The sequence below is a fragment of the Lolium perenne genome, chromosome 4 (genome assembly GCF_019359855.2).
Source record: "Lolium perenne isolate Kyuss_39 chromosome 4, Kyuss_2.0, whole genome shotgun sequence".
NCBI lineage: Eukaryota > Viridiplantae > Streptophyta > Magnoliopsida > Poales > Poaceae > Lolium > Lolium perenne.
The window spans coordinates 129,542,697-129,559,204 of NC_067247.2; the positions used below are offsets into that span (position 1 = coordinate 129,542,697).

At 45.2% G+C, this 16,508-nt stretch overlaps 1 long non-coding RNA gene across 1 annotated transcript; it reads right to left on the reverse strand.

The window, feature by feature from the left end:
• Positions 1 to 5,166: 5,166 nt before the first annotated feature.
• LOC127293887 (uncharacterized) lies at positions 5,167 to 9,121 on the reverse strand. Its single transcript, XR_007846215.2, has 2 exons — positions 8,923 to 9,121; positions 5,167 to 7,902 (listed from the first exon to the last, which is right to left on the reverse strand). It is a non-coding gene; the product is annotated as an uncharacterized lncRNA (long non-coding RNA).
• Between the last annotated feature and the right edge of the window lie 7,387 nt (positions 9,122 to 16,508).

Here is a 16,508-nt window from a genome sequence, read left to right on the forward strand (position 1 = left end):
CCACATATGCATAGGGGCATATGTGCCACATAGCCATTTCCCCAAATCTTGACCTATGCACTTCTACCTTGACCAAATGGTGTGAAACCATCTCCAAACCTAATATAACACTATATGGACCCTAACCCATGCCCAAGTAAAGCAAGGGGAACAATTTACAAAAATAATAAAATTTGAACCTCACCTCTTATGTGTTATGGCCACTTTTGCAAATCTTTGAGCTAGACCTTTTGGAATGGTTTCAATGGTTTGGAAATGTTCCTAAACTAATAAGAATCACTTTAGAGTCAAGAAAAATCAAATCAAAAAGAGAGAAATAAAATAGGGAGAAAATCCCATTTTCACTCACATATGGCCTATGCCATTTTTGCAAAACCTTAACCTAGACCATTTTGGATTGCACCATTAGTTGTAAATGGATACTAAACACTTATTAACACTTTTGGAAACAACCAAACTCAATTCAAATCAAATTTGAATCAAATTTGTGATCACATGTGATTATGGTCATATGTGACAATTTCAGCATGATACCCACTTTGAGCCCCTGGTTTTCAACTTTTTCTTTCTACACTTGGCCAACTCTTTGCACCTCTTCCAAGATCTCATCAAGGACTACAACTTTGCTCAAGGGACCCACCTCAAACTCTGTCTTTATTTCAAATGACAAGCAAGCAAAGTGGAGACTTTTTAACATATGTAAGATCACATGACATATGTGATTTTGCAAACCTACCCCATTTTGACCACCACCACCTCCATTCTACTTCTCTTATTATATGATTACACTCCACCAAAAATCTTTTCAAATTTCAAAAATCTTTTTCTTGCGGGCATTACAACAAACACCTTGCTGGCAGGATCAAATTTGAAGCCCATACTGATTTTTACCATGGACCAAGTCCAACCCTGGCCACCTCTGCTGCTCTGGAACCTCACCACATCCCTCAGTACCAGTACCAGCCCCTGCAACACTGGACCTTGGTCACCATGACCAAAACAAGCCCATGCCCGTGCTCACCATGCACCACCATGCCACCCCCTCTCTCTGGTCACCTCCAGCCTGTCCTGCCTTGTCCTTCCCCTTCCTCTCAATCACCTGAGCACGACCCAACACTGCCTCGACGAAAAATCTTATCGCAACGGGTAGAAACCGTCATGCCCAGACGCGCCCAGGCACGCCCATGCACGCGCCAGAGCGCGCATGGCACGAACCCTGGCACGCATAGAGCGTCAGCACCCTCGCTCCCTCGCATCACTACTCGCCTGCTCCTCTCGCCAGTAGACGCGCCAGACGACCAGGAAGCTCGTAGACACCGTCGTTTGACCGCGGGAACGCCAGGCGCGACGACCACGACCCCGTTCAACCGCCGCAGTACTGCCCCTTCCCGTCAAGCTTCCCATCGCTACAGAGCCTCGCCAGCGCCACGATCACGCGCGTCAGCTTCGCCAGGACGACAGCAACCAGACGCACCCATTCCTTGCCTCTTCGCGACCTTGGAACGGCGACGACGACGACGACCCTAGCTCCGCCCCACAGCCACCTCCCGCTCCTATAAAAGGAGGGCTCCTCCCACCGAATTGAGCACACCAATCTCTCCCTCTCCTCACACAGACCCTCCTCGACCACCTCATTAGCTTGATTAGCCACCGGAGGCCCTCAATTGCAAGATCGCCGCCGCCGCCAGTACACGGAGTTCGCCGGAGCAGGAGGCCACCCCAGGACACGCCGCTGCTTCCATCTGCTTCCTCGTCATCGACAACCTCTCCGTCCATCGTCGCCGACCATCGCCGCGCCGCCGGTGAGCCTCCCACCCCCTAGCCTCGCCACGCCAGTGGCCAGTTCTCGTCGGAGACGACGATGCTCGTCGTCCGTCCGATCGGCGTCTAATCCTACGGCCCTGAAAGAAACTTACCGTTTCGGTCGTTATGACCCGCTGACGCGTGGGACCTGCCGTCAGACGGCCGGCTCGCGCTGGACGCGAAGTGGGCCGGCCCAAATCCTTTTTCTCTCTGCAGCCCAGCTAGTTTCCCGCGCGAGCCCACTAGTTTGAATTCGAATTTTCCAGTTAGATTTAAATTGCAATCTGGTGTTCACTTTGAAATTCAATAGGGACAAATATACTCGGCCAAATTTTACAAACTTGATATTGTTGGAAAGCTTAGGATTTTCTCTACACAATGCCACTGGTTTCAAACCAATATCTGTTGTAGAATTAAAGTAGCAAAATAAACAAGACAGGGACTTTTCTGCCTTAGAATAATTATTAAAAATCAACCACAACTGCTTTTAAGTTAATTCCAACTCCTATAATTCACATTTCACTTATACTAATTGTTTCTGCAAAAATATGCCATGCTTACTTTAAATGATCATGGCCTAGATTAATTAAAGGACTATGTGGCTATATCTAGTCAAAGATATTGTCCAAAACTATTAATAAATCATATGGGAGTCTTTCTCTCATTTAAATCTTGTCATGAACAATTCAAAATGAGGTAGAGACTCTGGTCATTTAGGTCTCATATGAATTGTTGATGATATTAAACCTTTACCATGCTAGGATTAAATTGTATGAGGTACTACACCTCATTTAAATCATTTTCTTAAATGATAAGTATGAAGAGGTTGACTTTTGTCAACCTAGGTCATATATTATTCATGAGAGAAATTAAATCTTAATAAGATAATGAGAGGAAATTATTTCTCTAAGTAAATAAAAATAACACCTAAGTTAGTATGAGAGGAAATTATTTTTCTTAAATAAGAAAAACACATCCACCAACTTAATAGAAATGTGTGATGCTAGTTTAAGTTGTTTAAATCATGTGTGTGCATAGTTTAGTAAATAAGTTTGGTATGATGATTGTGTACCCCGTATTCGTATTTTAGACGCTAGTACCGAGAAGTACCAGGAGGAGGAGGAGGTCTACTTCCAAGGAGAAGAAGACCACTTTGACCAATTCCCCAACCAAGGCAAGCTAATATTCTTGCAAAGTGCAAAGCTCTACTAGAGCAAGGCACACTCACCAATTACTTTATGCTTCATGATCCCATCCCAAGTTTTATTCTTCCAAACTTTTACTTTGATTATTATAACTTTCTTTGATAGTTAACTTTGGTCTAGAGATAGAGTACTACAAGAGTATCAAACTTAGCCTAGAAAGCTATAAGCTAGTTAGCACCCCTCATGACTAGTGCTAGTGCTAACAAATAAAATTGACTACTCTAGATGGGAACTTGTGAAATGAAATGACTTTGAAAACCTTGGAATGATGATTCATTCTATTGAAAGATTTTGGAGGTGAATATGACTTGTGAATGACTTGGTGAATTTTACGAAAACTGATGGTTGGGTTCGGATGCGATACCATTCCAATTTTGCAAGTACCCCCACAATACCTGAATATGGGTAAGGGCTTAACTAGAAGTTTATGTATCTTAGTATTGGTTCCCTCTAAACAAACGTCATCGGGGTTATGCCAAGGGTTGCCTCCAAAGAAATATGGAATGATGTGATATGACGTGGATATGAGGTGAATGTCCGGCCCAAGCCCTGTGCAGTTCCCAGGCTGACAGTTTGTCTTCACTGGGAGGCCAAGCTCATGGGGAGAGGTGCCTATACTAGGGTATGTAAGTGAAAGGTTATGGTTGGTAGTCCGCACACGGAGTGTGGTAAATCAGGGCCGATTAACTCGACGGATTATTGCAAATGTTGTGGCACAAGTGTACGACCTCTGCAGAGTGTAGATCTATTCGAATAGCCGCGTCCACGGTTATGGACGGTTGGAAAGGCCATACTGTTCCGTCATCAGAACTTTTCAAAAATGTGACATGTGAAGGGTGACTTGTGATTTAAACTTGAAAGGTGAATGGTAAACTTGACTTGAATCACAACTGAGTTGTGGGAATGACACTAATGTTCCCACTTGAGTTAGTTAGCAAATGAAGAGGCTTTTACTAATTGTTTGTGAACTAAAATTGGCTTTATGCAAATAAACTTAGAGCTTAGCACCCCCTTACTATAGTTGATAGTACTTACATTAGTATTAGTTTGCGAGTACTTTAAAGTACTCATGGCTTTGTCCCTGGCTATTCAAATGGCCAGACTATGTAGAGGAACAGCAGTACGAGGAAGATGGACAGCAGGACGTCTACGACAACTAGGACCACTCCTGACGTCAACAGTTGCCTGTGGAACAGATGGACCACGACCACTACTACTTCGCTTCCGCTATGTGTTTTGTAATAGGATCTCTAGATCCTCTATGTTGTATTAAGACTGGATCATGTGATCCCTCTATGTAAGACATTTATGTGTTGTAATGAATGATGTGTTGTGATATCAATCTATTATGTCTCGCAAAAACAATATTCCTGGGATTGCGAGGAATGGCATAATAGGCATCTGGACTTAAAAAATCCGGGCGTTGACAATAGGGAACATGGCTCTTAAGAATAGCAGAAGATCCAAATTTCTTTGTCATTCAGAACAGTGATGGGCAATAAAATAAGCTTTGGAAAAGGGTTGCAATTTGGACATAATCTAGTTTTCAGTTTCAACAAAATTCATAGGACCAAGAATATGGCCCATCGTTTCAGATCATGGTGGTGAAAATATTAATGGCGAGGATTAGAAAAGAGAAGTAAACAAACTTATTCAAAGATATTTGCTCTTTTTTTTCAAAATATTTAGACGAATAAGCCGATTTTGCTAATTGATGTGCCACTTCATTTGCTTCCCTTGGACAGTGTTGAAACGCAACTTTTGGCATTGTGCTTGCCTTAAAAAAAAAACATTCTGCCATAATAGCAGTATAGGGGCTCCAGACTTCGATAACCGCATTGCATGCATTAATCAGTTCAAGTGAATCTGATTTGGTAAAGGATAGTAGGAAATAGGAAAATCTTGATACCCACATCTCAGATACTTCCGCAGTCTCATTATGAAACACAAAATTCAAAGTACACGAGTGACTCAACAAAATATAAATAAGAAATATCCTTATCCGTCGAATCAATCTATCCTTTTCCGTTTTCAGTGTACACAGATCCTGAAGGGCAAAACCAATAGATCACCTTTCAAACTTGTACTTAGTTATCCTAAACCTGAATCATGTAAATAAAGTGCAAACTGGTAAACCATCCATATATAGCATACATGAGACAACAAAGTACACAATTTTATATCAATTTAGCCACATGGGACATAAAGGACGCATGTTTCAAGTATGAAGACCATAAATATTTTATCAACCATAAGTAGTATCTGTTTATTGTACAAACATGATGTTTTTAATCTAAGATCCCACTTCATCGTTATCAGACTTCTGTAAGTTTATGAGCTCGAATATCTGAAGAAAAATTCAGAAACAAAAATCATTCGGATCAGAACAGTCAACATATCTCACATTTGAGCTAAATATATGCTTTCATATAGTTAGTAGCCTAGGTATTTACAGAAGTCCAAGCAGAAAAATAAATTGAAATAACCGTTTAGACACTATCAATTCATCATTAGCCATATAGTCTTTGCATGGTATCCACCGTTAACTACCACCTGAACACAAACATCCTCACGCAAAACTTAGAACTTTTTCAATCAGAGAATGATCACTCTCAGCAATTGTGAAATTAAAGAGATGCCCAAATTTTATTAAATTTTCCACTTGGTCCCATTAGTCGAAGCTTTGACACTATCAACACAACAATGTTAGTGAGAACACAAAGATAGTTATGATCTTACATTCATAGTCATGAACATGTATATACTCCCTCCGTTTCTAAGCATAAGATTTTTTCGTAAGTTAAATAGACTTGCCAAAACATAATATATTTAGAAATGGAGCGACTATTGTATACAGAATAGAAAGTTAGACATGAAAAAAAAGAGAATATGTTATTAAATGATTATCACTAAAACAGGTGGTGGTTTCTCATGGTTAACCATAGGGCGGGCAAAACTGATTAATTCTTTCAGTTGGTGAACCGGAATGATGAGATAGGTTAGATGGAAGAGAACGCACGCCTTGCTACAATGAGACAATCCACTATACTTCTACTTGCAACATAAAACTGCGAGTAAACAGAATAGATAAAACTTGCAGCACACCAATAATATTTAGCTGTAGGTACATACTTGAACCACAAAAGATGAAATGTGTGCGGGGACAGGCACATACCACATCCATACCCAAAAGACTTGAGAGGAACTAACGGAAAAAAAATTATTCAATCAGTCTTCCTAGAGGCTAGCCAATAATATTTAGCTGTAGGTACATAATACTTGAACCACAAAAGATGAAATGTATGCAGGGACAGGCACATACCACGTCCATACCCAAAAGAGGAACTAACGAAAAAACATTATTCGACCAGTCTTCCTAGAAGCTAGGTAACCAACATGCAGAAAACAAAAATTGGGTTTTGTACAGTCCAATTTAGGAATACATACTGTTCTAAACTAAGTTCGTCCAATAAATTTTATTTTGCATGCTCCACGAATTAAACTAATTGAGTATATTTCCATGATCTATTTTAGACGCTCTCTCCTTTATTCTCCTACAGAGAACTCAAACACATATAATTTTGGCTCAAATTTCATATGTTCAAACATCCAGCAATATCCAACATCATTTCAGAACGTCTATGAACTTACACATGCATGTTTTTACTATTTCAAATCAACCTGGTGTATGCACGCCCAGGTGCACAAAATCATCTCTCGTGGCTTGTATTCTATGTATGAAAGAAAAACTTACTGAACAATGCTGCAAGAAAACCGGAAGTCATGCAAAAACGTAAATAGAGATTGTCGTACTATGTAATTAAAAAAATGGTTAACGATGTCCATACATGATAGATTAATTCTATAAAAAGTTTCATTAACACGTCATAAGCACAATTCATATGAGAAAAATGAGTCATACTTTGGATGCAGTTAATTTGCTTGCCACTAAGTTCTTGGAGGTCAGGTACCTGTCTTGACCAGAGCAACATCTTCATTCAATGGTGTACATGCTGTAGATCTTTAGGTAACCTCGTAAGGACTATTTATAAGATACCGTCTTACAATAATGTCAAAGAAATTTATGACTAATTGTTGTGGGAGTAAAAGATCCACATCTGCAAATTAAATTCAGCGAATCATAGCTTCCTTGTTTGCTTATTCTCAACAATTTCATGGTCAAAGCTACAGAGAGTTTTTGTAAACAAAGTGCAACTACAACTTTTACTAACAAAGAAAAAATCCTGGAATATTAGAGTGATTGTGCAAGAAGAAAAAAATGAAAACAATAATGATTTGTAACAGAAGAAATCTAGCTTTGGGATAGTATAGCGCACCAGGCTTATGCTGCTATCATCAATCCTCACTTTCATAGTTCTCTTAGTCACCTCCTCGTAGAAAAAGAACAATTTCAGATACCAGTTGTAGGAAAATAGTTCAAACCAAGATACTTATTGGAATAAAACTAAATCAAATATAAGAAATACATGACTGTCTGTACAAATGTACGGCTTCTATGTAGGAAAACATGTCTAAATTTTTATGTGGAACACCATAGAGAATGCTGACCTCTTACATATCAATAAGATTAAGTTTTTAGGAGTTGGCTGCGAGCCACAATCACGAAAATATTATACAGTACATTACCGTGAATATATTTTATGGGCTCTTGCAGATTTAATTTGATGGCACAGACTATGCAATGTGTTACTGAAGGTCTGAAGCAACAATGATAAAATGAGACAGTGTATCTTACTACAATTTCCCGTCTACTCGTCCAAGCGGTCGTCGGGTGGAGTGTAACGGCGATAGCGGCGACACAACCTACGCCAAGCGTCCTCGGGCTGGGAGTTCTTGCAGCAAATCAGCATCGAGTGCCTCTAGAATGACACACCTGAAATGCCAGACGTATGAAGCAAAAACAAATTCAGGAATTCAACACATATGCCCGCCATAAGGTTTGATCTTAGCAGAAGGATATGCATGCCGTTAAGCTACAAAACAGAGACAAACTATACACACTGAATCTTTCCAGTTGAAATCATTCTCCAAACTATTCCCCTATCTTGCATACACCGGATGGGGAGAACAAAACCAAAATAGTTAAACATCAGGTAGGATCCCTTCCTAAATAAGGTTAACATGCCCATTGCAGGTATCCCTCCACATCACACTCAGGTTATCCGCCTACCTACTCCTTGCACAAGCACACCACACTAATTCGAGGCATCATCTACTATAAGCTATGGTTATATATAGTGGATGAGGAATTTCTTCCATCACATCCAGTCAACATCAGCGTCACAGTTCAAGCAATCACCATGAACCAATTGAAGCTCTACGAATTTTGAGTCCAATCCATTACAAATACGGAGAGGAGAGAACAGGGACGGACAGTCTTACAGTGTAGCTGTCGGGATTGAGGTGAGAATGGCCTCGGCAGTGTGGCGGAGGGCGCGAGGGTTGCGCTTGCTGGCGGTGTAAAGGGCACGAAAGTACTCCATAGCCTCACGGAAGTGGCAGGGACCGTTGCTCCGCGGCACTGGCGCCATGTCCGCCAGCTCCGGGATGCCGGCACTCATCCATGCCCCGTATTCCTCCCCCGTCGACAACTGCGCCATGGCTGGAGGATTTACCAACAAAGATTTTGAGCACTCGGCCCCATCCATGCGTGACGAAGAGGCGCGGAGGTGAAGGGCTGGAGCTCGAGCTCTACCGGTCGCCGTGCATGACAAAGACGACTCGGAAATAGAAGGTGGAAACCCTAGTGCGGCGGGTGCTCTGAGCAAGAAGGAGCAGGGGGGCTTGATGGTGGAGGATCTGGAGGAATCGACAGAACCCGCTCTAATCTCATCAAAAGCACCAACGCGAAAAAATTAGAAAAATCACAGAGAAGGAAAGAGGGGGAAAATACCAGCGAGAAAGAGCCGGCGCGAAAAAGACGGGCGGCCACCGCAGCGCCACCCAAACCTGCACGCACCGCCGCAGCTCAGCCACCACTGCAGCACCACCCAAACCCGCACGACCCGCCGCAGCTCAGCTGACGAAGAGGAAGAACAGATAACCCACTGAGCGAACCCTGCCGGCGCGATGAAAAGAACACAGAAGGAAGAGAAGAGAAACACCAAAGCCCAGGTTAAAGCGATCTGAAACCGACCTGGCGAAGCTACTCGTGGCTTACACGTCGCGCACATCCGCGCGCAGACAACGAAACGCGACGCCACGCAGGAGCGCGAGGCGGGGCCCACGAAAACGACGTGCGGAGCGACCAGAGGCGCCCCTAACCCTGGGAGCTTAGTGCTCTTTAAAGATAGTGCAACAATCACTCCGTATGCAATGGTGATCCTCTAGTAAAGCTACTAGTAATTTAGAGTCACTGACATGGAGCCTACTCCACTACATATGGAGCCCACGTGTCAGCGACTCCACGTCAAGGAACCGCAAGGCAGACGAGTCGTGTCCATTCATCTAGATCACAAAAAAAGGAAGTACTTTACATTAGTTTCAAACTCAGATTAATTGTCGTTAAGATACATTTTTTCCTAATCCGAGCTGACTGATTGAGACCGCACCAGCATCGTGCAGAATACTACACTGAATTTTCTCTCCTGCAAGCAGTCGCGGAGATGTAACAAAAATTCTGGGCGGGCCAGGCTGCAGAAAAGCGCTTATTTTTTCCATAAACGTTGGCCTTTTTGAGCCGGCCTAACAAAAATAACGAAGGATGGACCAAATACTGGGCGGGCCACGGTCCGGGATGGCTCCAACGTAGCTCCGCTCCTGCCTGCAAGTGTTTGGTATATTCCTGGCACCTTCCATTTCTACGAAAACTGATCAACTGAGTAGATGAGGGATGAGATGGTGGTAGAAAAAGAATGATCCACTTGTTTCTAGCTATAGACAGGTATCTCCTGCTGAGTGCTTGGTGTTTAGAGAGGAAAGAGACAGTAGAGAAAGCGAGATTTTATGGTATAGTAGAGAAGATATAGAACGTGTAACTGACGGTGGTAGCTACGACATTTATCTAAAATTGTTTACGTATATGGTGAAACATGGCTACTCAGTACTCACCCACCATAGAGGGTAAAATATATGGACTGAGATCCAGTGTCTCGCTTAAGGGCATCTCCAGCGGCGCGACGCATTTTAATGTCCGTGAGCGTCCGTTTGCGTCGCGCTGCGGACGCAAAAATGACCGTTTTTGTCCGCGCGTCCGTTTGCGTCTGGGGTCTGCTCCAGCGGGGCGACGCATTTAATTTTTTTTCCCTTGTTTCCCTCTTCTCCATTTAAACATAGTTTCAAATATAACATTTTGAAACATGATTTTACACAAACTAACACATAGTTTGGAACATGGTTTACACAAACTAACACATAGTTTGAACCATGGTTGACACAAATATAAAATTAAAAAAAAATAGAAGCCAGTTGTGTTGATTTCCGTATGTTCGCTGCCAAGAAAGAACATTCAAGGGCACCCAGTCACCCAAACTGGAAAATCCAGCGGGAGGAGATGGTGCCCTTGTTGGTTCTACCGATGAAGCGAACATCCAGAAACCTCGACTACTGGCTTCGTCTGGCTCGTAGCCAGATTCGCTGCAAAGAAAGAACACTCAACGTTCTAACTATCGGTGTCGGAGCCGGAGTCGTCGGTGTGGTAGTGCCTGCGGCAGGCTGTGTCGTCGAACACCTTGACGATCATCTCGCCGTCCCCCTCGTAGAGGAAGGTGAGCTGGCAGCCGGGCTCGAGGTCGAGGTCACGGGCGAACTTGTCCTACCCCGTGTGCAGGTACATCTTGCCCTGCCCGTCGAACAGGACCTCCACGGTCCAGCGGCAGAAGTTGCAGCTGGCCTCCCGTAGCTGCAAGTGCGCCTGCTCGACGCCGTCGACGAACTCGGCGAACTTGTCTGGTAGCCGCTTGATGGCGAGTGGGTCGTCGTCGATGCGGAGGAGGAACTCGAAGCAACGCTCCTCCTGCGAGGATGAGGAGGGCGCAGGCGACGGCGAGCGTGGGGCCGTAGCTGCTCCACCACGGCGGCCCCTGCCCCGGCCACGAGGGCGCCCAGGGCCGCGGCCTCGACCGCCTCGCCGGCCACCAGGACCGGCCATGGACTTCCTCGCGGGCTTGGCTGCGTCGCAGGAACACCTAGGCGGCGCTACGGTCGAGCTTTGTGGCGGCTAGGGTTTCTTTGGAGGAGTGGATGAGGAAGAAGAACGTGCGCCCCCTTTATATAGGCCGGTGGCATGCGGTGGCCGCGGGACGCGTGGCGTCGCCATTAACCTGGTTGGCGGAGGTGGGCGGCCGCTCGGCAGCCGAGGCGTCGTCGCCATTAAAGTGGCGCAGTGTGCCGAAGCGATGCAGCGACGCATCTTTGTAGTCGCTGGCGCGTTTGAGAAGACGCATCGACGCAGGGTCGCTGCCAGGCGGGCCAGCCGAAGCGTCCGCCAGACACGAGCGGACGTTTCCGGACGTCCGCAGAGACGCATCGCTGGCGCATATTTGGGCCAGGTTTGCGTCTCCACGGACGACCCGGTCACTTTGCGTCGCCCCGCTGGAACAGGCCCCAGATGCATTTCCGGTCACGGCAGAGTCGATAGACGACCGTGCCCGGAGAGACCACCCTCCCCAGATCCACCGGTCTGAGAGGAAACCAGGCCAGCAGCTCACCGGCGCCGCCACACGTGGCCTTGCCGAGATGGGGACCGAGCTCCAGCGCCTTTATTCTGACGCGACGCCGCCTCCACCATCTCGGCAGCGCCTCCCGAAACCCTAGGGGCCCCTACCACCGGTGATCCGAAGATCCACCACCAGTAGGGCGATCCATCGCGCAGGAAGCTGCTCCACCACCGTGGAGACGTCCACGCCGCCGCACACCCGCGCCAGCTCGATGTCGGAGCCGATGGAGAGGCACGTCGCCGCCGCCAGGGGAGCCACCACCGCGCGAGGAACGAAGCCGCCGCCGTCGCCGCCAGGGCTTTGCCCTGCGGGTCTTCCGGTGGCGGCGAGGAGGACGGGGCGAGGAGGGAGGTGGCAGCGGCCGGCGGCGGGGGATCGCCCCCGAGTCGCCTAGGGTTAGGCGGGAGTCGACCGCGCGTCAAGCGCGCTGGAATCTTAATCGCTCGGCCAGGTAGAAGCTGGCGCAAGAGCACGTGACCATAAAACGGTTGGAGCTATCAAGATATTTATTAACATTTGGGAACGATCACCATAAGCTAGCACAGCCCGGTGCAACTCTTCTCACTAAGTAAAAATTTGTTACAAGACACAGTTATTTTTCAGTTTTTGCCCAAACACATCGCTAGAACATGACTCTGCTTAGTACCATTAAAATTTGGAAGCGGCTAATTCCCGGTCGGTCAACCTGATTTCATGTTAATTCACGTGCAACTAGGGTAAAAGATATGCAATTGCACATGCATGTGCAATTAATAATCTATGTGTAATTCCCGTATGCACGAATCACGATGAAATCTAACGGTCATCGAGTTGATAGGCTCTAACTTAGTTCCCGGCTAAACCGAGTTAGCAATCAGATTAAAATTTTACGATGCATTTGCCGATACACATTGTATGCCAAAAATAGAAAGATTTACTTTTATTTCATGAAATCAATGACCAGATTAACCTTTGGCAAATGTTGCTGAATCAAACCGGTTTTCTCATGTATGCTATATGGCCATAAGGGGACGCATCCTGCATCTATCAATGATAAGCCTTAGTGGCTAGTGCTGTACTCCAATGGCTCGAATTTGCATCCCTCGTCCCCATCGTCGCCTCTCTTCTTACGTGTCCCAGTCTCGCGTCTACACCTACGGTGACCGGCCGCAGGGAGGCAACGCGCCACTTCGGAGAAGTCCCAGATCCCTCCAATTAGATGTGAACTACCTTATTGGGGCAAAAAAAAAACAGTCAAAATTGACACATACAATAAAGTCATGTTCAAAAATTGGTACCTACATAATAAACATGTTCAAAACCTGACCGGTGTGTACTGGCAAATGTGCCACAAAATTCTAATGGTACTCAACAAACACATATTCTGGCGGTGTGTTTTGACAAATATCACAAAATAACGATGTCCTGTGGCAAATTTTCCCTCTTAGTAAAGGTGGAAATTTTTAAGAAAATCCAACTTCATACAAGAGTTAGTACTACATTTATTTGAGGACGGTTGGAGCATGTTCCTTCATGAAGACATCTCCCTTTTCCTACTTGATATAATAACTAATCTATTGGTTACCACCGGTATCTCAGACTTCGATCCAACCTTGGGGGTACTTTGCTTTTATTTTTATTTTCTGTTTTGCAAACATTTCACTATATGATACAATCGAGAAACCATTACACAAGGGCATAACAATTATATAGAAGGTGATTTGTGTGTTTACTGAGTGCAAGCCAACATTCATGCATGTACCAGCATGCCATGCATGGTCAAAATACACGCCTTTTTCATCAAGATACAGATCAAGCATCACATAAATGTGATACAGAAAACTAGGGCAATGTCCGATCCGATCCTCGTCCCGTTTCCTATGTTGTGGCCATCGCAGCTGGGAAGAAGGTGCTTTGTGTGGGGATGAAGAAGAGAGATGCTGACGATGTGGTAGTTGGTAGAGTTAGCAAGAATAGTAGGTCCACCCTTTTGTTGTTCGTTTGTAATGCCCAAAAAAGATCCAGATGTAGCAATATTAGGCTTTTCCTTCTTTTAGTCCAGATCATTAACAGAGGCGTGAATTAAATGAGACGGGTGATGTATGGACAAGAAAACCGGACTAAATTGACAGCGACCTATTAAATGAGTCGGTTTTTTCCTGGCGGAAACTGATTTGAATGAGGGTGAAGCCTCGGGAGGGAATGAGTAAATGAGTAGTACCTATGTCAAAATCTGACTTATGCCGAATTGTGTTTTCAGTTAGATGATGTTTAGACACTCCCAAAAACAAACTTAACTGAACAGTTTCCCTCGTCAACAACAACAAAAAAAAATTCAACTGAACAGTTTACGCAACAAAAACAAACTTGAAATGAACAGCTTTGGGCAACCGTACATTGCCGCCGGAATACAGATAAATCTGCTGTTTTCTCCAAAATGAAGTTGAATTTACCGATGTCATTTATCTTGCTAGCGCGGCAGCAGCGGCTCGAAGCTGAAGGCCGGCGCCAGGGAGACAAGCCAGTTGACGACGACGGCGAGGAAAGGCCGCGTCGTTACCGTCTCCTCCAGCTTCGTTGTAGCCGACATCGTCGAGGTGTACACCGGCGCGGCAGCCTCCGTGCACCGGTGGTACGCGTCGATCTCATGATGGTAAGCCTCGGCGCAGATGGGCTCAACGAGGGGGCTCACGGGCTGCAAAGCCGTGAAACGCGGCCACGGGTCGTCGTGGGCCGGGAGCGGAGGCGGCAGTGTGATCGCCGGCGGCGGGAATCTCGCCGGATTGTCCCGAGTCCCGTACATGATGACGGATCACCAGGTTCTTAAGTTGTTGCTTTTGGATTGCTGTTGCGTGCTTCAGCAAGTTCAGGCACGTACCTGCTATAAGAGGACAATCATAGCTCAAGTATATCCCCGAGTCGTACTGGGATTTCAGGGTAGGTACTAATATCGGATTGATATTGAGGAGGCTCGTCATTGTCGTATACACAGAAATTTGTATTGGGATTCATTGATTTGTTCTTCTTGTGTATGGGCAACTGCCTGGATCAGTTGGTTCATGAGAGCCGGATTAGGATTTTGTTCAGACCCCGATACCATTCTTACCGAACAGACCAGCATAAGAGAAACAAAGACTCATCGAGTTTGCCTCTTGAGACGGCATAATGCTATGCACATTAGTTCTGCAAATCCCATCTCTCTTTCCTAACTAAATCCTGCATCCCCATCTGATCATCATGATGCAGAATTTCGAACAGATATACATGAGTGAATTAACCTATGATATCAAATACAGTTTGTAATCAACACGAACAGAAGTAGAAACATGATATAGCAAACTAATAATCTCATCGCTGACCAGACGAGCGTGATGTAGCAATGACCTGTGTCGGTGGTAGGCGCACACCTGCAACACACTATTTTCATGGTGCGTGCAGATGAAACCCCACCTGGCTTCCTTGCCGGTATTGAGCAAGCTGAGCTCATTGGTGGAGACTGAAAGCATAAATCCCAAAGAGCACAGCAGCGCGCCGCTTCGCAAACCGTTGCAGCCAACCATCATGGTCAACCCATATCGGCACCTTCGATGGCCGCTACGCATCAACTCATGAAGAGCGATTATTCATAGCCGAGAGCAGTTTAAACCTGAGGCAGCCGATACACTTTGTGAGGCTACTGGTTTCCTCCATTATCTCATAACTCCAATACAACCACAATTTTCTGCGCAAAGATTGCTAAATAGATGATACAAATACAACAGTGCATGCCAAGAGATCTGGAGTGCTTATTACATATATATATATGGCGATTGGTGCAATGAGGCCACGGACCTGTGATGAATGCCTCACGCATTTCGTTCTTTCCTCAGACAGTCAGACTTTCATACATTTTTTTCACATTTTTCCGTACGACGATCAGCAGCAACTAGTTTTTTTTTTTTGAGAAACACAGTACAAACGCAGACACTCACATACACGCGCATACACTCACCCCTATGAACGCACACAGCAGCAACTAGTTGATGCACGCACTTTCACCTATATTGATATTTTTCAGGGAGGAAGGTTAATCCTCTTTAGGTCTTGTTTACTTCTAGTGTATGTATTCAACCTTCCAATTGAATTAAAGTGGGAATACCAAAACTGAGATGGAAAGGAAATTTCTACCAATTCCAATTCTGTTGCTTGGCTGTGCATGGCAATTTTTGTTGGAATGAAAGGCTGGCATCCAATTTTAAATCATGTTTCGATGTACAAACTCTAGAATTGCTTGTTTTGTTCAGTTTGGACATTATAAAGTTGTCTACATGTATTAAAATAGCTATTCAAAGGGTGTCTTCTGGATTAGCATCGGACATCACAATATCCTATCCATTCTCTGATTTCACTAGGGTTATATCCGCCCCCTCCCTCCCCACCACCCACCCCTCGAATGGCCCCTGAAAGCCTATATTTGGTGGAGGCCCAAAATTTGGCTTGCACCAGCTGATGATCGCCACAGACGGCGCCAATTGACGAGGGAGCTCCTCGGTAATGCTGCAGGCTAACACGAGACACCGGATACCAAACAAGCGGGGAGAGAGATTTACCCAGGTTCAGGACCCTCGATGAGGTAAAACCCTTACTTCCTGCTTGTCTGATCTTGATTTACCGAGTAAAACATGTTACAATGGGGTAACCGATAGACTACTATGGTCGACTCACCGGGAGGCAAGGATTCTAGGGTTTGTGTGCTAAGTTGCGGTGGTTTCGTGTATTGTTGTTATGTTGTTCGGCAAGCACTCTCCTGGCCTCTATACAGGAGGCCAGGTCTCGAGAGTCCTGTCCGAACTCGACTAGGTTA